Source organism: Pelophylax lessonae, assembly GCF_965119305.1.
Source record: "Pelophylax lessonae genome assembly, chromosome: 4".
In the NCBI taxonomy this organism is placed as follows: domain Eukaryota; kingdom Metazoa; phylum Chordata; class Amphibia; order Anura; family Ranidae; genus Pelophylax; species Pelophylax lessonae.
Genome location: NC_138771.1, coordinates 506,952,164 through 506,976,804, shown reverse-complemented (window position 1 = coordinate 506,976,804; position 24,641 = coordinate 506,952,164). Strand labels below are relative to the sequence as shown.

The following is a 24,641-nucleotide window of genomic DNA, read 5'->3' as shown; positions in this document are numbered from 1 at the left end:
GAAGTGGATGAAAGAGTCTGGAGGAGTTCTGCTGCACTGAGATGAGAGAAGGGTGGAAAAAGGGGAAAACAGTATTTTATTTAGGAAGTATTATGTAATCGAGTTAAAGGTTTACATCTACTTTAAGTATAATAGAATTACAAATCCCAGCATGCCCTGCTATTGCTGTTAGCTCTTGCTGCTAACTGGCAGAGCATGCTGGACCTTGTAGTTCCCCAGAAGCTCAGCTTCCCCTAATTTGCTTCTCCGGGTCCAGTTGCACTTGTTCCTTTCTGCAGCTCCGCCTGTTGCCTCTGCTGTGCACTCTGGACTCCCTGTACAGTTTCTGCCAAACTTGAAGACGATGTTAGCGGCTCACGTTCCCAGGAATGTGTTTTCTCAAAACCGACTTGACGTTGTGCCAACATTACATAAGGAGCACCTGTAACAACTTATAGTTCACGGCAGATTTGAATTCAAGTCTCTTTTTAGAGAAACTGGTTCGCCTGCACAGAGAGAAGTCAACAAACATTTGTGAAAATGTGTTGATTCTGGTTGGATAGACCTGGGCTGGCCCCTGTGAACTTCATTCGTGAAATGTCTGAGATACATGGGTAACCGTTAAAGGGAAAGAATATAGTAAGTTTAGCTCACACATATTTTGAGCCATTATTGCATTTACCTTCAGTACCTTTTTAGGAATATACAAAAGCAATGAAAAAAATTTTCTTGAGGTTTGGTCCAGGGATTTGCCTAGGTTGGCATGATGTCATCAATCTGCTGCAGGCAGGAGGAAGCATTTTCTCTGTCTCCTTTCTCCCAGTGATCAAAAATGTAACTTTGTAGCAAGTCTCAAGGTAAGAGGCTGCAGCTGGGGCTGATCTGTGGTAGACGCCCCAGCTTCGACTACAGCCTTTTCCAACCTTTTTAACCTAAAAGAATCCTTGAAACAATTTTCAGGTCTCCCAGGAACCTTCATAAACCAATTTATCAAGGATCAGTGGAAAGAGTTAGCTAAAAAGATCTTAGGTTTAATGCCTCTGACTCTGCAAGTGGCATTGGCCCAGAAACTATGCAAGCACCATCAAATGGGAGTTTAATCAGCTACAGCTTAAGGAACCCCTAGCAACATCTGGAAGTACTCTCTAGAGAGGTGCCAACGTCCCTTAACATGGATTCTAAAAAATACCCTCCATTAACTGCTTGCCGACTGCCAACAGTAATATTACTGCGGCAGTGCGGCTCTACTGCATCCAGTCACGTAGTACTACGTGACTAGAGTGCATGTGACCCCCATTCACACTGTGTTTAGACACGGCGGGCCGCGGGAGGGAGGCAGCGATTGCCGCCTTCCTCCCCCGATCGTTCCGGGAAACAGAGAGAAGACCCGCCTGCTTATGTAAACAAAGCAGGCGGATCTTCTCTCAGACAGGCAGGGACAGATCATCAGTTTCAGCTAAGCTGAAACTGCGATCTGTCTGTGTCTGTCACAGAACCCCCCCCCCCCCTCCAACACACACACACAGTTAGTAAGCATATAGGCATACATTAACCCCTTTGATCATCTACAGGGTTAACCCCTTCCCTGCCAATGGCATTATTACAGTAACAGTGCATATTTTTAGCACTGATTACTGTAGTAATGTCACTGGTACCCCCAAAAGTGTCAAAAAAGTCAGTTAGGGGTCCGATCTGTCCGCCACAATGTCGCAGTCCCGCAAAAAATCGCAGATCGCCACCATTACTAGTAAAAAAAAACAATAAAATTACATAAATCTTTCCCGTAGTTAGTAGATGCGATAACTTTTGCGCAAACCAATCAAAATACGCTTATTGCCATTTTTTTTTTACCAAAAATATGTAGCAGAAAACAAATTGGCCTAAAATGTTAAAAATGTTTGATTTTTTAAAAATTTTTTTTTGGGGGGGGGGATGTCTTATAGCAGAATGTGAAAAATATTGTTTTTTTTTTTCACGATTGTCTTTTTTTTTTTGTTTATAGCGCAAAAAATAAAAATCGCACATGTGATCGAATGCCACAAAAAGAAAGCTCTATTTGTGGGAAAAAAAGGACGTAAATTTAGTTTGGGTACAACGTTGCACGACAGTGCAATTATCCATTAAAGTAACGCAGTGCCGAATCGCAAAATAGGGCCTGGTCAGGAAGGGGGTAAAACCTTCTAGGGATGAAGTGGTTAATTAGGACTATTATAGTCACAACATACATGTGAACTCATGTATATAAAAATAATGTAAATAGCATCATTGGTCCAAATACATAAAAAAGTTAAAATGATGTCTGTATTCACTACTATGTAATCTACCCCTGTATGATGTATCCACACTAAAGTCTATAATCACTACTGTGTAATCTACACATGTATGATGTATCCACACTAAAACCTGTTATCACTACTATGTAATCTACACATGTATGATGTACCCGCACTAAAGTCTGTAATCATTACTGTGTAATCTACACATGTATGATGTATCCACACTAAAATCTGTTATCACTACTATGTAATCTACACATGTATGATGTATCCACACTAAAATCTGTAATCATTACTGTGTAATCTACACATGTATGATGTATCCACACTAAAATCTGTTATCACTACTATGTAATCTACACATGTATGATGTACCCGCACTAAAGTCTGTAATCATTACTGTGTAATCTACACATGTATGATGTAGCCGCACTAAAGTCTGTAATCATTACTGTGTAATCTACACATGTATGATGTAGCCGCATTGTATTTTAAATTACTTTTTATGTTTGCATCAATAAAGCTATTTACATTATTTTTATATACATGAGTTCACATGTATGTTTAGCCTACAATAGTCCCAATTCATAGAGGCTATTTTTTGGAATAAAACTTTTTAAAAACAAAACTGAACATAAAATGTTTTGCTGCCCTCCATACCTGGCTATACCTGGAACCAAAAAATGATGATTTGCATACAGCCTTTGGAATCATATGCATCCAAAGAGATGCTGATATGTCGTGTTTATAGTAGATGTAACCCCTAACTGAATGACATTTAGTTTGCTACAGCACTGCTGAGCGCTGCCAATCTCCTGCAGCAACTTTCTATCTACATGCACTCCAGTGATTGCCTGAAGTGTAAGATGAAAGCCAGCACTTCACTGCAGGACTGTACAGACCACTTTATTTGACATAGGGTAAAAGAACCATCAATGCAGTTTCTGTCCGTAAGGGACTTAATCATAACAGATGATGGAGGTCCTTACAGGCAGAAATGTGTACGCTGACTGTACTGATTGATGTTTTACCCTGTGTCTAATAAAGTGCTCTGTACAGTCCCACAGTGGAGAGCCAGCTTTCATCTTACACTTCATAAGCATGGGACATCATACTGGCGCAAAGAACATGGAATAGGCTACATCCCATGGATGATGTGGTATAGTTAGGGTAATGAAAGTTTCAATAAGGGTTAAATCAGAAGTTCAAAATGAGTCCTTGATGATGTTCTTGCTGGCTTCTTTAAACAGCTACTCAGTAAGAGGGAGCAAGAAGGGGCTTGTGGGTTACTGGGGAGGAAACACAAGCGCCATCTGAGTGTAGCACATCAAGTGATTTATTAACAAGAGGTATACAGGTACTCGCAAATAAACATGAGATAGAGGATATCTGGCACTGTGGAGCATATCCCCCTGTGGGAAGGGATTCATTAGGATGGCATCGGCGACTGTGGCTGGCAAGGATGTAACTGATGGCTGTCAGCACTTCCAGGGCTCAGCGTTGATTTTGCGTGACTTTCTGTGACGTGCACTTCCAGATACAGGGGGATTGCCAAGGCGACGCGTTTGCGGAGCATGTGCTCCTCCTTTAGGCGTGTATCTCCATCTTACACTTCATGCATATGGCTTACAGGAGCTTTAGCCATAGCAAGAACCCACCTCAATAATCCAACATAATATACATCTCAGTAGAGCGCTGTGAATTAATTTTGTCTGCATTACTCCAGTAATTGCTGCATGGCATTTCTGAGGGCAATTTTCCTGATGGTCACAAGAGTAGAAATGAGCCAAACATACCTAGGTTTAGTCCAAGGTGAGTTTGGCAAACATTACTGAAGTTTAAGTGTCAAATCTGAACCCCACTGAAGTAAAATGGGAGCCAAATGTAAAAAAGTGTTTAGATAAATACCCAAACAAGTATACTTTGGTCTGAGCCAAACTGAGAGCTCATCCCTTATATTTCTGTAGCACCCTCCCAGATAGACTGCTACTAGTTACACTTCTAGTCACTATGGATGTAGAATCGCTGTATAGCAACATCCCTCACAAGGATAGATTGGCTGCATGTCACAGATTCTTATCATCCTCACTAAACCACAAATACAGTGCTGAGGATGTTACACAGCTCATCAAATTCATTCTTACACACAACTACTTCACTTTCAATAACGACATCTATCTCCTGTATGGGTACTGCTATGGGAAGTAAAATGGCACCCCAGTATGCAAACTTAGTTATGGCTGATCTGGAGGACAAATTCCTGAACAGCATACAACATAAGCCATACAGATATTATCGCTATATTGATGATATTTTCATCATATGAACAGAAGGGGAGGAAAATCTCAAACAATTTTTTTCATTGATCATCTATCAAACTTAAAATGGATTATTCTAACAGGCATGTCAACTTCCTAGACACCACAGTATACATCAGGGAGGACAAGCTTCATACTTCCATATACAGGAAACGGACTGACCGATGCAGCTATCTCCACAGTTCCAGTTTTCACCCCCAACACACTAAACGGGCCATCATACACAGCCAGGCCATCAGATACAACCGAATCTGTTCAGACCCAAAAGACAGAGATAAACATCTCAGAACACTAGCAAACTCCTTCCGTAAGAAAGGTTACAAAAACAAAACCATCAACACCAGCATAAACACAGCCTTGAAAACCCAAAGAGAAAATCTTCTCCAATACAAAGAGAAAAAAACAAATAACCGTGCACCTCTAGTCACCACATACAATCCAGCACTAGAAGGGATAAGAAAGATAATCAAAGATTTACAACCCATCATAACAGAAGATGAAACTCTGAAAGGAATATTCCAACCTCCAATACTGGCCTTCAGACAACCACCCAACCTCAGACATAAACTAATCAGCTGAAAACTTCATTCTGATTATGAAGTCACAAATAATGGGAGCAAACCCTGCCCTAAAAAACGCTGTAAACTGTGCACACAAATGGGACCTTTAAAGCGGTAGTATCCCGCTTTTTGACACTTTTACCTACAGGTAAGCCTATAATAAGGCTTACCTGTAGGTACAAATAATATCTCCTAAACCGGCGCATGCGCTCTGAAGGTCCGGGGGACCTTCAATTAAGTTGCCGGGAGCTTGCCGGAAAAATCACTCCCGCGCGCATGCGCGGGAGTGACGTCATCGCGGCTCCGGCCAATCATCGCGCCGGAGCCGTCTCTTCCGGCCAATCAGCGCGCCAGAGCCGCCGAACCCGGAAGAGACGACGAGGGACCATGGCAGCGCCCGCAGCGATGTCCGGGGGTCCGTGTCGGGGCTTCGTTTTAAGGTAAGTTACAAATAATGGGCTAGTATGCGATGCATACTAGCTCATTATGCCTTTGTCTTGCAGGTTTTTTTTTTTTATTTATTTTTTTATTGAGTTTACAACCGCTTTAATATAACAGGATCATACAATTGCACCTCCAGTAATGTTGTGTACCTCATCCAATGCAAATGATGTAGCAAAGGATCTTTTGTAGGCGAAACAGGACAGAAGTTGCAATAAGGATGGATTTGCACAGACATACAATCAAGGAACATAAAGAAGATCGTTTCTGCACACCTGTGGGACATCATTTTTCACAACCGGACCACACTATAGAAGACCTCAATGTTTTAGTTCTTAAATAGAATTTCAGAACTATCCAGGAAAGGAAAACTTTTGAATTAAGAATGATACTTCTTTTTGACACAAAAAATAACAGCTTAAATTTAGATATGGGTTTCCGCACTCATTATCCCACAGTTTTACGACCCCCCTCTGTGACTATCCCCCCCACCTTCCCCCCTGTCTTCAGCTCTCCCTCTGTCTTATCTCACTAAATATGTTAGTTTTATTACCATTGCCAGTTAAATTTGTTTATGTTTGTTTGGTTTTCTCTTTTTTTCCTTTGGCTTAGAGATTTTGTGTTTTTTTACCATTCTGCTAAACATTTTGTGAATCAGTACTGCTTGGACCTTGAAGAAGGGGACATACCCCGAAAGCTTGTCCTGAAAAATTGTATGTTAGTGCAAATAAAAAGAGCATCACGGACAGTACTCAATTGTCTTAGTTAGGTGAGACAAATTAAGCTTTATGGCCCTGTAAGTCATTGCCTTGGTCTGTTCTGGGCTTTACAGGCTGCAAGGTTGATTACTTTCCTCTGTCTTCTGGGGGCTTCTAGAATATAGTGGGTGGGAAAGTCATATGAGCAGCCTGAATATTTATGCAGCTCAGTCAATCCTGGGGGAGAGTGCCCAAATGGTGGTTGGCAGAGTGTATAAATTGTCAGAAGCCTGGGAGAGCCATGTTCTTCCCCAGGAGAAGAGGTTCCCAGCCAGAAGGGCTACTGCCCTTCCTGGCAGTCTAACTGAATAATCTGCTTGTCTCATCAAGGTCCCAGCTGTGCATAGCTGGGGGGCTTATCCTACTGCAAATTGCTATTGGAAGTAAGAGAGAGAGAGGTTCTACTGGGGATCTGGTCTGGAAGTTCTATAAAGAAGACTGTCTGCCTGAGTCTGGTGGGAGGCATGCAAGTCCTAGGGACACTGTGAGTTCAAACCTGAGAGAGGGATCCTTGTGAGTCGTGACTGTTGCTGCTGTTAACCCCCTGGCACACTAAGTTTAAAGGATAAGTTCAAGGTGTAACATGTAACATGTAACACCAGCCCCCCAACCTCCCAGACTCCCCAATGTGACAGACAGCAGGTGATCTTCTTCCCTGGCTCTCTGTCATTCTCTGCAAAAAACATGGCTGCCCAGCCATGTCACTTATTCACAGAGTTCTGTGAATAGAAAACTACAAGGTCCAGCAGCCTTTGCGGCTGTTGGCTTGTAGTTCTCAATGAACTACCACGGCACTGTTGAGCACCCTGGTAGTTCATTGATGCTTCCTGTTAGTGTGTAACTGCATGGCCGTACGGTGAAGCTTCCTAAATCCCATCCAAGTTAATCTGCAATAAGCTCTAAAAAAAAGTAACCCCTGGACTGTTCCTTTCCGAGTCAGAGGATTGAATGTTGCTGTTTTCCTAGCTACTGCTGCACTAGTGGGAGAAGGAACTGGGACAACTCAGCGGCCCTTGTGGGGTTGGCGCTACATCTCATAGACGAGAGTTGGCCATGCCTGCATGCATGTAGTAAAATGACTACTTGTAGTTTTCTTCAAAAACCTGCATGGCAATACAGGAGCACAATTGGAAAAAAGCACACACGTTGTCACCCTATAACAGGAAACAATTTTGTGGCAGGATCATCAGGTAATATTCTAATTAAAATGTGCAGATTAAAATATATAAAATAGATATTTGAAATTACATTGATATGTTAAAGCTTCTATTAGATTTTAGTGCTTTGGTTTATATATGCTTTAAATATGCCCACACTATAGTGCGTTTCGGAGTGTGTTTGTGCACATTGCAGTGTGGTTTTTGACACACTCTGCATGGATATCCTGTATTACTTTTTTGTGAAACATATACAGTATCTCACAAAAGTGAGTACACCCCTCGCATTTTTGTAAATATTTTATTATATCTTTTCATGTGACAACACTGAAGAGATGACACTGTGCTACAATGTAAAGTAGTGAGCGTACAGCTTGTATAACAGTGTAAATTTGCTGTCCCCTCAAAATAACTCAACACACAGCCAATAATGTCTAAACCACTGGCAACAAATGTGAGTACACCCCTAAGGTAAAATGTCCAAAAAGGGCCCAATTAGCCATTTTACCTCCGCTGTGTCATGTGAGTTGTTAGTGTTACAGGGTCTCAGGTGTGAATGGGGAGCAGGTGTGTTAAATTTGGTGTTATCGCTCACTTTCTCTCATATTGGTCACTGGAAGTCCAACATGGCCCCTCATGGCAAAAAACTCTCTGGGGATCTGAAAAAATGAATTGTTGCTCTACATAAAGATGGCCTAGGCTATAAGAAGATTGCCAAGACCCTGAAACTGAGCTGCAGCATGGTGGCCACGACCATACAGCGGTTTAACAAGACAGGTTCCACTGAGAACAGGCCTCGCCATGATCAACCAAAGAAGTTAAGTGCACATGCTCAGCGTCATATCTAGAGGTTGTCTTTGGGAAATAGATGTATAAGTGCTGCCAGCATTGCCAGTTGAAGGGGTGGGGTGTCAGCCTGTCAGCGCACACTGCATCAAATTGGTCTGCATAGCTGTCATCCCAGAAGGAAGCCTCTTGCAAGGATGATGCAAAAGAAAGCCAGCAAACAGTTTGCTGAAGACAAGCAGACTAAGGACATGGGTTACTGGAACCATGTCCTGTGGTTTGATGAGACCAAGATAAACTTTTTTGGTTTAGATGGTGTCAAGTGTGTGTGGCGGCAACCAGGTGAGGAGTACAAAGACAAGTGTGTCTTGTCTACAGTCAAGCATGGTGGTGGGAGTGTCATGGTCTGGGGCTGCATGAGTGCTGCCGGCACTGGGGAGCTACAATTCATTGAGGGAACCATGAATGCCAACATGTACTGTGAAATACTGAAGCAGAGCACGATCCCCTCCCTTCAGAGAGTGGGCCACATGGCAGTATTCAAACATGATAACCGACCCAAACACACCTCCAAGATGACCACTGCCTTGCTAAAGAAGCTGGGGGTAAAGATGATGGACTGGCCAAGCATGTCTCCAGACCTAAACCCTATTGTGCATCTGTGGGGCATCCTCAAATGGAAGGTAGAGGAGCGCAAGGTCTCTAACATCCACCAGCTCCGTGATGTCGTTATGGAGGAGTGGAAAAGGACTCCAGTGGCAACCTGTGAAGCTCTGGTGAACTCAATGCCCAAGAGGGTTAAGGCAGTGCTGGGAAATAATGGTGGCCACACAAAATATTGACACTTTCGGCCCAATTTGGACATTTTACCTTAGGGGTGTACTCACTTTTGTTGCCAGCGGTTTAGACATTAATGGCTGTGTGTTGAGTTATTTTGAGGGGACAGCAAATTTACACTGTTATGCAAGCTGTACACTCTCTACTTTTCATGGTAGCAAAGTGTAATTTCTTCAGTGTTATCACATGAAAATATATAATAAAATATTTACAAAAATGTGAGGGGTGTACTCACTTTTGTGAGATACTGTATTTTGTGTGAAATATTATTTATTAACCACTTCCCGACCACCCGCCACCTATTTACTGAGGCAGGGTGGCTTGGGCAGGCAAAACAGCGTAGACCTACATCGCTCGCCTGAGAGGAGCTGGGAGGCGGCGCTCTCCCACCCCCCGATTGTCAGCAGGGAAAGCCAACGCGTGTGTCAGGTGGCTCCGATTGCTGCCTGACACCTGCGATCATTCCCCGCTGAGAGAGAAGGACGGTTGGCTGTTGTAAACACAGCTGACCGTCCTTCTCCCTGGGATGATCGCAGAGCTCATGTGATCCTGCTATATAGGATCACATGTCTCTGTGGTCATCTCAGAAGCCATGCCCCCCCCCCCCCCACAGTTAGAATCACTCCCCTAGGGTCAAATTCAACCCCTTGATCACCTATACTGTTAACCCCTTCCCTGCCAGTTTCATTATTACGGTAACAATGCATATTTTTAGCACTGATTACTGAAGTAATGTCACTGGTACCCCCAAAAGTGTCTAAAATGTCAGTTAGGAGTCTGATCTGCCCGCCGCAATTTTGTTTGGGTACAGCGTCGCACGACCACGCAATTGTCTGTTAAAGTAACCCAGTGCCAAATCGCAAAATAGGGCCTAGTCATTAACCACTTAAGCCCCGGAAGATTTTACCCCCTTCCTGACCAAGGCCTATTTTGCGATTCGGCACTGCGTGACTTTAACGGACAATTGCGCGGTCGTGCGACGCTGTACCCAAACAAATTTGACGTTCTTTTTTTCCCACAAACAGAGCTTTCTTTTGGTGGCATTTTTTGATCATGTGCTATAAACAAAAAAAGAGCGACAATTTTGCAAAAATAACAATATTTTTCACATTTTTTTCTATGAAATTCCCCCCAAAAAAATTAAAAAATCAAAATTTTTTAACATTTTAGGCCAATTTGTTTTCTGCTACATATGTTGGGTAAAAAAAAAAAAATCGCAAAAAGCGTATTTTGATTGGTTTGCACAAAAGTTATTGCGTTTACTAACTAAGGAAAAGATTTTTGTCATTTTTATTGTTTTTTTTTTTTAACGAGTAATGGTGGCGATCTGCGATTTTTTTTGCGGGACTGCGACATTGCGGTGGACAGATTGGACCCTTGACTGACATGTTTGACACTTTTGGGGTTACCAGTGACATTACTACAGTAATCAGTACTATACATATGCACTGTTACTGTAAAAATGACACTGGCAGGGAAGGGGTTAACTTTATTTGAGAAGCAGGGGTTAAGTGTGTCCCTAGGGGCGTGATTCTTACTGTGATTGGATGTGGCTGTGTGTGTAACAGCACAGATCTACGGTCCTACATAGCAGGACCGTATGATCTGTGCTGTTACACAGGGGAGAAAGACAGGCGGTTTTGTTTACATTAGCCGCCTGCCTGTCTCCCGGTGTAACCGACGATCACGAGTGACCGGCGGACATCGGGTCCGTCGGTCACTCGCGCGGGGGGGTCCGTGAGCGAGCGGGAGCACGCCTCCAGCGGCGCTCTCTCGCTCCCTAGAGCCTCACAGGCTAGCGACGTAGATCTACGCCGCTTTGCCTGTGAGGGGCTGACTGCCGACATAAATAGTCGTTAGGCAGTCGGCAAGTGGTTAAGGGGGAAAATCTTGCGGTCCAGAAGTGGTTAAATATCTGTCTGGTACATTTTACACGCAGGACCATTTTTCTGCGCATTTATAAAATTACTTTTTAAGAAGTACTGTATATTATCAGATTTATATATAAGGCACTAAAACTAGAACAAGTAGATAGATATATAAAGAGGATAAAACAATCAGAATAGAGCTATGTATTTAGGTATGATTATACTGTACCATGCCAAAGGGCAGCACAGTGGCCTTACAGCACTTGGGTCCATGGTTCAAATCCCGACAAGGACGCTATCTACATGGAGTTTGCATGCTCACCTTGTGCTTGTGTGGGTTTCCTCCGGGTACTCCAGTGTCCTCCCACACTCCAATGACATTCTAGTAGATAAACTGGCCCTAGTATGCATGTGCCTGTATGGATGCATGTGAGTTAGGGATCTTATATTGTAAAGGGACTGATGTAAATGTATAATATGTAAAGTGTTGTATATAAATAAATATCCATAATAAATAAATATAAAATTACTTTGTACATCCAAGGTGCACGGCATAGTCATCACTCCGGAGCACTTTATATGTACATTGATATGCAGAGCACAGGGATTGTCTGAGCCTTGTCTCTGTGTTCTATTCTTCTTGGCTTCGTTTTGATACTGCTAATTGGCCGGCGTGAGTCCATGAGTCACACCTTTATTCCGCCTATTAATATTTGCTTATATAATGATTCGTGTGTACATTGCATGGGGAAGAATTTAATGTGCTAATTTTAGTAACTGGATGTTGCAATTCATGGACGGTTTGGATTAAGTAAAATCAAAACAATAAAACCGCTGTCCCGCCGACCTCAATAATCAGATAGAGCATGATAGGAGGAACCGACGCATCCAGCTTGTACAGACAGGGAAGTCATTTTCATATTAGAGACTTCTTTTGAGTGTATAGCGCAATGGTAAGAGTAAATTTTGATTTATGATTGCAGTGTTTTTGTATAAGTACTGTAAATCCAAATTGGTGAAAAATGGCTGAAATCTCCAAATTTTCATCACAGTTTGAGGACATTGAAAACTATAAGATTTGCTTAGCTCTACCTAAAAGCAGCAGATTGAATTTGCACGTGTACAAGAATCATACTCAGGGGTGTGGCTTATCTTTGGGATGGCTCTCATTTTTATCCACGATGGCATAGATTTAACAAATTTACATACAACCAGCCCAAACTGTTAATTAGTTATATTTAGCTCTCCAAACAGCTTTGTTATTAGAAGCTACAGCAATACTCCTGTGCAGACCAGGCTACTCCTTTAATCCTCGTTCCCATGAACAGAAAGCCACGGTAAAAAAAACATGCAATTGTGTCGCAAAAGCAGTGTCCACATCTGTTTAGCTTGCTGCCGAATGGGGTAATTCAGACTAGTGTATTCATGTTGTTTTGAGCCACCCTAATATTAGCTCGGCATGATGCCTGCCAAACGTGCCCATTAAAGTCAATAGGACTGTGCCGTAACCACATGCCAAAAGCAGCTATGACGGTTGCAATCCACTATAATACTATAAAATTGCCCTTTGGATAAAAGAAAAAAAAAACAGGCGTTCAGGAGGCAGCAATATCGCTTCCTGTCCGACTGTAAACACAATATAAAAAGCGATCCATGGTGGATCACATTTCAGAGCCTATTGTGCCTGTGAAGGGAATCTGTAAAGACGGGGGAGCTGTTAGTTTTTTGGCTGTGATGTTCATCCTACTGCTTCACTACCTCCTGAGTTACTGAGCCTGAACAGGTATGCAGGTTGAGACTTCTGACTTAAAGCGGAGTTCCGGCCTCAGGGTCAATTTTAGCTAAAAATACCCCCGGAACAGTCAAGGCTAGTACATTCCATAATGGATAGCCTCTGAACTGTCCCGGGCCGCACTTACCTGTAAGAAGAAATACTTACCTTAAAAAGTTCTTCTCCAGCGCTGCCATCTCAGGTGTGGGCAGCTGAAGCCGAAGCGTCCCTCTTTGTGTCCTCTTCCGTGACGTCGGAATCCCACAATGCACTGCACCGGCCCCGCTCGTCACTCCTGGTGCAGGTGCGGCATCCCTGCGCAGCTTCTGGGCATGCCACGCCTGCACCTGAAGTGACGAGCGGGGCCGGTGCAAGCGCAGTGGCTCCTGGGAGCGATGACTTTCAGCTTCCAGCAGTCATCGCAAACCGGAAGAGACGGTGCGGGCCGCGGCCGCAGAAGGAGGAAGGTGAGTATATTTTCTTCTATAATAAGGTAAGTGACCAGAAAAAAAAAATTGCCAGTATCCATTTCTTTTTCAGGTTGCACTCAGCAAGCGGATGGCCCAAAATCGATTTTTATGATTTTGAGGCGTGAACTCCGCTATAAAGGGTAACTTTACTTTCGTGGAGGAGAAAATAGCAAATAAAGAAAAAACAATAGTATATACAACTGCAACACAAATCATATTGTAATTTAATGTTATTAAAATTACCTTTACTTTTCAATCTGCAGCTCTGTAATTTTCTGAAAATGCAAAGCAATATGGCTACCTGGAGGTGTTCTGTACACAGAATGTGTACTGACCACACCCCCAGAAAAATAATTTCCTGCTTGTGTGATTGGCTCACCAATTCTCCCAGAAGTCTGCCTAAGATACAAGTCAGATTTCTGGCATCCCCTGCAACAAAATGTCATTTGTGGTGAGATACTACCAATAGGAACACGTCTAAAGGGATGCAGACCCAGCAGATTTTCTCATTAGAGCCCTGCAGCTGCCACAGCTGATAGATAATTATGAAACCACTCCCATTTGACCCACTCAGCACAGAGGCAGAGAGGAACAAACAATGATTTCTTCTGATTAATAAAAGGTATGAATCTGCAACAAAGTTTATTAAAATCCTTGTAATGTATAGAGATCACCAAGAGGGGAATGTTTTTTTCTCAACAAAAGTGGAGTTATGCTTTAAAGGAAACCTGTCTCAAGAGAAACATGTAGGCTGCTATTGCCGATGACTACTACCGAAGATACTAGTTGCCTGGCCATCATGCTGATCCTTTTGCTTTAACCACTTGCCGACTGCTCACAGTATATTTACTGCGGCAGTCAGCCCCTCACAGGCAGAGCGACGTAGTACTACGTCGCTAGCCTGTGAGGGCTCTGGGGAGCGAGCACGTGCCGCCAGAGGCGCGCTCCCGTTCCCGCGTGGTCACGGACCCCCCCCGCGCGTGTGACCGGCAGACCCGATGTCCGTCGGTCACTCGGCGATCGTCGGTGGAGAGGGAGAAAGGCAGGCGGCTGATGTAAACAAGCCGCCTGTCATTCTCTCCGGTGTAGGAATCATGATTATACGGTTCTACTATGTAGGACCGTTGATCACTGTTCCTATCCCTGAAGCCACAGCCAATCACAGTTAGAATCACGCCCCTAGGGACACACACCACCCCTCTCTCTCTCTCAAAAAAGTTAACCCCTTCACTGCCAGTGTATTTTTACAGTAACAGTGCATATGTATAGCACTGATTACTGTAGAAATGTCACTGGTAACCACAAAAGTGTCAAAAATGTCAGTCAAGGGTCCGATCTGTCCACCGCAATGTCGCAGTACCGCAAAAAAAATCGCAGATCGCTGCCATTACGCGTTAAAAAAACCCTTTGTTAGTAAACGCGATAACTTTTGCGCAAACCAAAATACGCTTTTTGCGATTTTTTTTACCAAACATATGTAGCATAAAACAAATTGGCCTGAAAATGTTAAAAAATTTTGATTTTTAAATTTTTTTGGGGGGGAATTTCATATAAAAAAATGTGAAAAATATTGTTATTTTTGCAAAATTGTCGCTCTTTTTTTGTTTATAGCGCATGATCAAAAAATCGCACAGCTGATCAAATACCGCTAAAAGAAAGCTCTGTTTGTGGGAAAAAAAGGACGTCAAATTCGTTTAGGGACAGCGTCGCACGACCGCGCAATGGTCCGTTAAAGTCACGCAGTGCCGAATTGCAAAATAGGCCCTGGTCGGAATGGGGGTAAAATCTTCCGGGGCTTAAGTGGTTAATACACAGATAAGGACAGCTGGCTTTTCTTTTACTATGTTAATCACCGTACTTGTCCTAGGTCAGAACTCTTGATCTGCAGAAAAAGTACTGAATGTTAAAAAAAGTGAAGAAAGCAATGGCAGCCCTCATTATTCTTTCAGTCTCGGTCTTCCTAAAATGGCTGTATACTTTATTTTGTTTCAGCCATTCACTCAGCAGCAAAGCCATATGATGAACATGGAACTAGCAACAGCAAAATGTCTGGCAGTGTCCCATATCTCTACCATGACAGGTTCACTTTAAGTCATCTGTTGCTTTTACCTAGAAAATTCCAGAAATGTGCTAGACTCATAAAGCGTCTGGTGTTTATGGAGATGATCAATAACTATGTAGATCAATCTCCCGCGGTTAAGTTATCTCGGATTTTCTGCTGCGATCAATGCAGATATCAGGACTTCTGTACGCCACGTACCGTGTTCAACGCTGCAAACCAAATGAAAATTTGTTTTCCTATCAGCCTAGACACGAGGCAGACAGTTTTATTAATTGATTAGCCACAATAAGAAAAGCGCTGAACCCAGACAGTTCAAAAGAACATTTCACTTTCAGACTGATGCACAGCTGGAGGAACTAGTAGACTTTTTACTTCCTGAACAGAAAGTTTTATACTGCCTACATCAAGGGTGTCGCTGCATTTAAAGTTATTTTGAATGGGATAGCATTAGGAGTTATTAGTCATATGATTTATTTATTTTTTTTAAACTTTTATAAACAGATGTTTTATATCAATTTAAAGATGGTGGTAAATATAAAATATCTGTATGAAATAGTCCTTATTCATCTTGCTGAAATTAAATTAGGGTATGCAAACATCCTAACCTAAAGAGTACTGTAGGATACTGTATATACAGTAACTCACAAAAGTGAGTACACCCCTCACATTTTTGTAAATATTTCATTATATTTCCTATTATTATTAATATTATATAGGATTTATATAGCGCCGACAATTTACGCAGCACTTTACAACTTGAGGGTAGACAGTACAAATACAATGCACTTTAATACAGTAGGAATCAGAGGGCCCTGCTTGTTAGAGCTTAAAATCTAAGAGGGAGGCTCAAGAGATACAAGAGGTAATAACTGTGGGATATGGGCTGATGGAGAAATTAAAAGTACAGTTGTTAGGTGGATGCCAGATAGGTTTCTCTGAAGAGACGTGTTTTCAGGGATCGTCTGAAAGTAGACAAAGTAGGAGATAGTCTGATAGATTGGGGTAGAGCATTCCAGAGGATGGGAGTGGCTTGGAAGAAGTCCTGGAGGCGAGCATGGGAAGAGGTTAAAAGGGATCTAGAGAGCAGGAGGTCCTGGGAGGAACGAAGAGAACGAGCTGGTTGGTATTTTGAGACCAGATTAATGATGTAGCTGGGCGGCAAGTTATGGATGGCTTTGTAAGTTATGGTTAGTAACTTGAATTTAATTTGTTGGTTGAGTGGAAGCCAATGGAGGGATTGGCAAAGAGGGGTAGCAGACACAGAGTGGTTTGCAAGGTGAATGAGCTTGGCAGCAGCATTCATGATGGACTGAAGGGGGGATAGCCTTTTTAAAGTTAAGCCAATGAGAAGGGAGTTGCAGTAATCGAGACGAGAGAGTGGATTAGAAGCTTTGTGGTATCCTTGGTTAGGAAGGGACATATCTTGGAGATGTTGCGGAGGTTAAGGCAGCAAGCTTTGGACAGTGACTGGATGTGTGGCCGAAAGCATAGCTCAGAATCCAGGATTATACCTAGGACCTTGGCATGGGTGGACGGGTTGATAGTTGGGCCGTTGATGTTCACAGAGAAAATAGGGGATGAGGAACATGGGGGAGGAAATATCATGAGCTCGGTTTTGGATAGGTTGAGTTTGAGGAAGAGATGTGACATCCAGGCTGACATGTCTGTTAGTAAGCTGGTGATGTGTAAGGAGACTGATAGAGTGAGCTCAGGGGTGGAGAGATAGATTTGGGTGTCATTAGCGTAGAGATCATATTGAAAGCCATGGGAGGCAATCAGCTGACCCAGGGAGGAGGTGTAGATTGAGAAAAGGAGCGGTCCAAGAACAGAGCCTTGGGGGACCCTGACAGAGAAAGGAAGAGGAGAGGAGGTAGTAGAGTTGTAAATAGCACTGAAGGCACATTGGGATAGGTAGGATGAGAACCAGTGAAGAGTACAGTCACGGAGGCCAAGGGAGTGGAGTTTTTTGAGAAGGAGGGTGTGGTATATCTTTTCATGTGACAACACTGAATAAATTACACTTTGCTACAATGTAAAGTAATGAGTGTACAGCTTGTATAACAGTGTAAATTTGCTGTCCCCTCAAAATAACTCAACACACAGCCATTAATGTCTAAACCGCTGGCAACAAAAGTGAGTACACCCCTAAGTCAAAATGTCCAAATTGGGCCCAATTAGCCATTTTCCATCATGTCATGTGGCTCGTTAGTGTTACAGGGTCTCAGGTGTGAATGAGGGGCAGGTGTGTTCAATTTTGTGTTATCACTCTCACTCTCTCATGGCAAAGAACTCTGTGGGGTTTTGAAAAAAAGAATTGTTGCTCTACATAAAGATGGCCTAGGCTTTAAGAAGATTGCCAAGGACCTGAAACTGAGCTGCAGCACGGTGGCCAAGACCATACAGCGGTTTAGCAGGACAGGTTCCACTCAGAACAGGCCTCGCCATGGTCAACCAAAGAAGTTGAGTGCACATGCTCAGCATAATTTCCAGAGGTTGTCTTTGGGACATATGAGTGCTGCCAGCATTGCTGCAGAGGTTGAAGGGGAGGGGGTTAACCTGTCAGTGCTCAGATTGGTTTGCATGGATGTTGTCCCAGAAGGAAGCCTCTTCTAAATATGATGCACAAGAAAGCCCACAAACAGTTTGCTGAAGACAAGCAGACTATGGACATGGATTACTGGAACCATGTCCTGTGGTCTGATGAGACCAATATAAACTTATTTGATTAAGATGGTGTCAAGCGTGTGTGGCCGCAACCAGGTGAGGAGTACAAAGACAAGTGTGTCTTGCCTACAGCCAAGCATGGTGCTGGGAGTGTCATGGTCTTGGGCTGCATGAGTGGTGCCCGCACTGGGGAGCTACAGTTCATTGAGGGAACCATGAATGCCAACATGTACTGTGACATACTGAAGCAGAGCATGATCCTCTCCCTTCAGAGACTGGGCTGCAAGGCAGTATTCCAACATGATAATGACCCCAAACACACCTCCATGATGACCACTGCCTTGCTATAGAATCTGAGGGTAAAGGTGATGGGCTGGCCAAGCATGTCTCCAGACCTAAACCCTATTGAGCATCTGTCATGCATCCTCAAACAGAAGGTGGAGAAGCGCAAGGTCTGGACATCCACCAGCTCTGTGATGTCGCCATGGAAGAGTGGAAGATGACTCCAATGGCAACCTGTGAAGCTCTGGTGAACTCCATGCCCGGGAGGGTTAAGTCAGTGCTGAAAAATAATGGTGGCCATATAAAATATTGACACTTTGAGCCCAATTTGGACATTTTTACTTAGGGGTGTACTCACTTTTGTTGCCAGTGGTTTAGATATTAATGACAGTGTGTTGAGTTATTTTGAGGGGGGCAGCAAATTTACACTATTATACAAGCTGTACACTCACTGCTTTACATTGTAGCAAAGTGTCATTTCTTCAGTGTTGTCACATGAAGAGATATAATAAAATATTTAAAAAAATGTGAGGGGTGTACTCACTTTTGTTGGATACTGTATATATATATCTTATAGTATCTTAAGATATCTTATAGTATTCTGAAGCCATTTTAAAGTAGCCTCTCAGACAATATTATTCTGTGTCAAGTAATCAATGAAAGCCCCATCATGTGTGTATGCTATGCATTTTATAATTATACTTACCTTTTTCAAGCGTCTTCATGGGCTAATACTGCTGGGAAACATATATACTTTTGAAAAATGTTCCCCAAGTTGACTTTTAAGTATTATTTAACACACTTTAAGTGTCATTGCTGCTTTATGAATCATTGCCTGTATCATTCCCCCCCCCCCCCCATCATTTTGGGTTGAACATAAGTACCTTTTACAAAAATATTTTCTGCTTGTGGAATGATCTCCCAGCAAGCAGGCCACATCTGTCTCTCCTCTGTGTAGCAACATATGTCATCCCACAAGGTACCATCCAAATAGTGACTCTTCCAGGGAGGAGTAGAGATCTCCTTAACAATTGCTCTCAGGGAGTTATCCGTCTCCTCATAGAGATGGCCATACATTCGTTTGGTTTTCAAACCATAAGTGGGGTCAAATAGATGATCGTTTTTGATCACAGTGATGAGAAAATTCAGGAAAGCAGGATGAAAACATTTTTTCGAAATGAATAAATTTATAATAGTTAATATGGTTTTTATTTAGGAAATTACATATATTCTAAAATCAAATGTTAAAAGTCATTGAATGTATGAAAATCTACTAGACTCCATCCAACTTTACTCTAGATTTGAAACTTTTCTATACAGATTTTTCACAAACCCCACTTACAAAACTTTTCAACTTTTACAGACCCCAAATTCAGATTCTGTGTCCCCTTTACAGAAGAGAGAGACTTTCTTCTATAGAACTCAGGCTGGGCAGGTGCGCCCCTGAAGGTTGTTCTGGTTTACAGACCTGCTGCATATTATGAGAATGACCTAAATGAATCTGCATTCCGCATTTCATTAAAAAGTTACTCTGCAAACTTTTGCTCTTGTTGCTGTTCTAAAAATACAAGCTGTCCTAGATTCGAAGATAAAAGCTTTGTCATTATTCAATAGCTGCCAAATATAACAACCCAGCTTACCATGGTAGGGGCTTAGTTCTGAGAATTTGGAAATTTCTAACTATAATAATTGATTTGTTTAAAGGGAATCTGTCTGAATATATATATATATATATATATATATATATATATATATAAATCTTGGACATGCAGCAGTTCACTAATTAGCTAACATAACATTTTTCTTCATTTATCATTGTCTGGAATACTGTATATTGTATACTGTAATAAAAAAAATCCATCCTGGATGTGTCCATTTGGAATAATTATCTGCCTCTCTATACACAAAGCAACGTCCAAGCTATGAATTCCATGCTGCTTCCAGCAGAGGCCTAAAGCCAGCACACACGATAAGAAAATCTTAAGAAAAATACTGATTTTGAAGCAATCATACGATAATCTGATCGCTAGTACACAGCTTTCAAGAGCTGATCATGACAATACATGCGAAATTATCCGATGGGACAAGCACGAAAATGTGTCTCATACGATACCAGATCGTACGATTTTTATTTAATCAGTACAGTCATTCAAAAATATAATACAGTTTCCTGCACAGATGTCTATTGAAGTCACCAAAAGTAGTACAGAAACTACTTTTGGGAATCTGTGTGGTGCCGCAAAGTTGATGTCGCACTGATTCGGACGGTGACTTTGTCGGCAATTGGTTCCGATTGACATGTGATTTGGCATGTCATGTCAAATCGCATATCAAATCGGACCAATGTAAATATGGGCTCATAGTTAATTTCAAAACCAACTATTTCTATTTTTAAAATAACAGAGCAGAAAAATCATGTTCCTTTTTTGCTACCCCCTATCCCCCCACAAACACACACACAACTTTTTTTTAAAGAAAGGAGCAGCAAAACTATCTTTAAAGTAAATGTGCAGTCAAAACTTTTTCTATGTGAGAAAAATAAAACCCCTCAGATTGTATTGCTATCTGAAGTTCACTTCCTCCTCAGACAGTGCTAACAGGGAAATCCCTCCTGCCTAGACATTGTATTCTCCCAGCAGGAGATCAGCTTGGTACATTCAATCGATCAGCTTGCCTATACATGGTTCAAATCTTAGCCGGCTCAGCAGAACTGGCCAAGATTGGAACCATCTGTGGCCAGCCTAAATCATTATTCACAAAACCGTGAATCAAGTTTGTTGTATGAGTTTGTTTTACTAGATTTGTACAAAATGTGTGTTATTTATTACATATATTCTATATACCGTGTCTTTTACAAGATCTCTTCATGGTTTATTTGTATATGTTTACCAAAATAAGTGAAAATTGTAAAAAGAAACGCGGTAGAGCAAAGCAAAAATATGCAAAATTTGGGCTATAATAAGAATATTTATACGTATGTTGTGAGAATCATTATATTGAATATTTAGCACTTTTTTGCTATTATGGGCTTTTAAATAATTTTGGAATGAAATATGATAGTTTTGTGATGAATGTGTAAAAGATTCTAGTTGTTTATACATTTACATAAGTATTTAGCATATTTGAATGTATTATTTTTCATTATCAATTTCTATTTCAGTACACCTACAGATTGTGTTTAGAGCTTTCAGTTGTCAGAGAGTTGAGATCTTTGAAGTGATGATACTAATAATTCTGATATGTCCCTACACTGATCATTTAGTTACTGGCCACGCTGATTTAATAAAGAGGAATCCACTATGCCAAAAGACCCAATTACCATGAAATGTAATGGCTATAACAGACATTTGCAAGTCCCACTTACATGTTTAACATGATACTTTTCTCCTATAGAAGGAGTTTATTCTATTATGTGAAAAGAAAAAATGGATGATAACCGAGCTAAGCTCCTAGGTCAATAAGCAGCAACTTAAAGTGTGACAAACACGTAAACAGAATAATATAATAGTAAGCTGCGCTAAGCAGTGAATAATACTATATCACAAATATTAAATCAGTGAAAAAATAAATAAATGAATATTAAATGTAGATTGTTACACAACAGATAGTAGTGAAACATACACCCAACAAAAGTGTCAAGCAAATGTGCTCCCAGAAAATATTTTCAAAAGTCCACTTAAATAAATTTAGTAGTGATGATTGAAAATCTCATTCACAAACTCCTTAGCAGTAATTAAGAGTCAATGTGATAGTCCTTTTGTATTCGAGAATGATAGATCACTCCTAATACAGGAAGAAGGCCACTAGATGTACAAACTGCTTACCAAATCAAAGCAAATTGAGTGCCCAATTCAAGAATGCGTATTCTCAAAATCCACAGCAGGACAGACTTCTAGATGGATTCTCCTCAGAAGGCAGGGAAGATTCAGCAATCACGAACCGTGTGCACGTAAAAAATATTAACAGATCCCATAGCGTAATACTGCATAGGTTGCTAATAAAGAACCAATAGTGCGCTTACACCTTGAGTGCAATCCACTAAGAAATAGGGTGCTGATAAAGAGAAACCTCCACCAACATTACAGACTACGAGGTTGAGGATGGGCGGAAGAGCCGACCGGCCGGCGGCTCATTCAAGTTTTACGCTCCATACTCCTTGAGTTTTGTAAGTTGCTTTCCTTGTTTTGTACAATAAACGTTTATGGTTTTTCATTATGGGGCACCTTATTTTTTCTATTTAACTCCGTGACTGGACGCCTGTTGGGGGATTTCGGTTGGAGATATTTTGTCATTGGAACCCACTGGAATTCATGATCCTGATGACTGGCATTTGGCTCTGAGAGGAAATGTGGAGTTTATATACTCACGATCGAGGCTTCCACAATTAGATCCCTCCCAATGGGAGGGGATGTCCAATCGTGTGAGACATACTGATATTTACGATTCCCGGAGGTGACGCCCGTGATGACATCACTTCCGGGTCATCGCTGATTGCACACGATCTCCCAGAAGTGACACACATTGTGATATCACTTCCGGTGAATACTAGGCTATTGAAGTCCGTTTTTTCAGTGGGTTTATTTGTGTTATTCCAACTGCAGCATTTTTCTAATTTAATATAAAGACAGACATTGATGTACCCTATTGGCTCTTCAGTAAATTTAAGCATGAGATTGGCATATTAGTAATATAATCTGCTATACACTATTTGGATTGCATAACCAATATGAGGTAATTTCCTGTTTGATATGGAGGCTTGGACTGCACGCCGCCGCCATCTTAGACAGGTGGGCGGAAGTGTTTGTGTAGGCAACTTCCTGGCTCTAGCATATATATATATATTGTATGATTATGGTACACACCCATGGCAATTCTCCTATGATTATATCCTATCGGATGAAACGCATTAGAACCTCATTCTGCCATCTCTTCACTATATGCGTTGCCTTACATAATAACTTTGTAAGTGTATTTCTTTTTTTTTTTTTTTTTTTTTTAATACATTTTAGGAAACAGTTTTACACTATGTTTGCACCGTTTGGTTACTTTCATGTATACACCATCCGTTTGGAAGACCGGGTATTCCACTACTGATTATCCTGGTCATCCTGGCATGTACATCGGGCATCTGTATGCTGTTTGAAGGTACGTGCTACCATAATCTGCTCTGAATGACCCATATTCTTTATGGAATTTTAGGTCCAGTATTTCTGGTGAGCGCATTCATATTACCTTGCTGGTGTTGGAATTTACCACTATCATCACAACAATTATTTACAAAAGTCACCTTTTCACTTGGGACTCTTTGGTTATTATATGGACTTTTTTTCAACAAAGACTTCATTTCTCCTGTTATTTCAGTAATGAGGATTGTAGTTTTTTGTTTGTGACACTGTTTTATAAGTTTCACTTTATTCACTTGATGTCTATAATATGGTTATGCATATATAGCCCCTCAGTGCTGCACTTATCCTATTTATGTTTGGTTATCACTACTTATGTCAAGTTGAAGTGCTGGCAGCTTTCACAGATTATTAAGTTAGCGCGGTTTGATTTCACCATTTACAAGCCTATAATAAGGCTTACCTGTAGGTAAAATTAATATTTCCTAAACCTACACGATTTAGGAGATATTCACCCTGCATGCAGCCACTGACATCAGCGGGGCATGTGCTCTGAAAGTCCAGCATATCGTGCCGGAACTTCAGAGCTCCTTGCCGGAACGTCCGGGAAAGACATCACCACTGGTCCAGCCACTCACAGCGCCAAAGCCCGCGAACCCAGAAGAAACACCGGGGAAACATGTCAGCTCCCTCAGCAGTGGCAGAGCACAGCGGCAGGGGCTTTGTTCTAAGGTAAGTACTTCATAATGTGCTAGTTTACGATGCTATTGTCTTGCAGGTTTTTTTTTTCTTATTCAGCGGTTTGCTAACGCTTTATTGCATAATACCATCAGGCCCACGGCTAACAGGCTGCCTCCAGAAAATTACAGGAGGGGACAGAGACAAGACTAGTCATCCTGCACAAGGAGAGAGAGCAGCAGTGACTGGTCTTCATTACAGGAAGATCCTCCACAGTGGCCAAGTACAGGAGTTATTTTATGCCATATTAATGCACAGATGTGACAAAAAACACAACATAACACAAATGACACCAAGATTCAAAGAAAATTCATATGGCCCTTTTATTTTGACAATATTGTTTAGCTTACATTTTTCTGAATGAAGGGTGACAGGGTTAGAGCCCTTGTTAGGTTTTTATTGTTATCTGAGTCTCTGCCAGGTAGATTTGTCTCTATTTGTTTTGGTAACCATCAGCAGGACTAGAAAGGATGGGAACTTAAAACCATATTTTGTTGCAACAGTAATACCTTCCAATGGGGGTCTCCTGGCTAAGAGAAGATATCTCTTAT

General features: G+C 41.7%; 1 protein-coding gene across 1 annotated transcript in view; it reads right to left on the bottom strand.

Moving 5' to 3' along the window:
- Window positions 1–24,641, bottom strand: part of LMNTD1 (lamin tail domain containing 1) — a 204,312-nt gene that overhangs the window by 90,071 nt on the left and 89,600 nt on the right. The gene's annotated exons all lie outside the window — the stretch shown is intronic.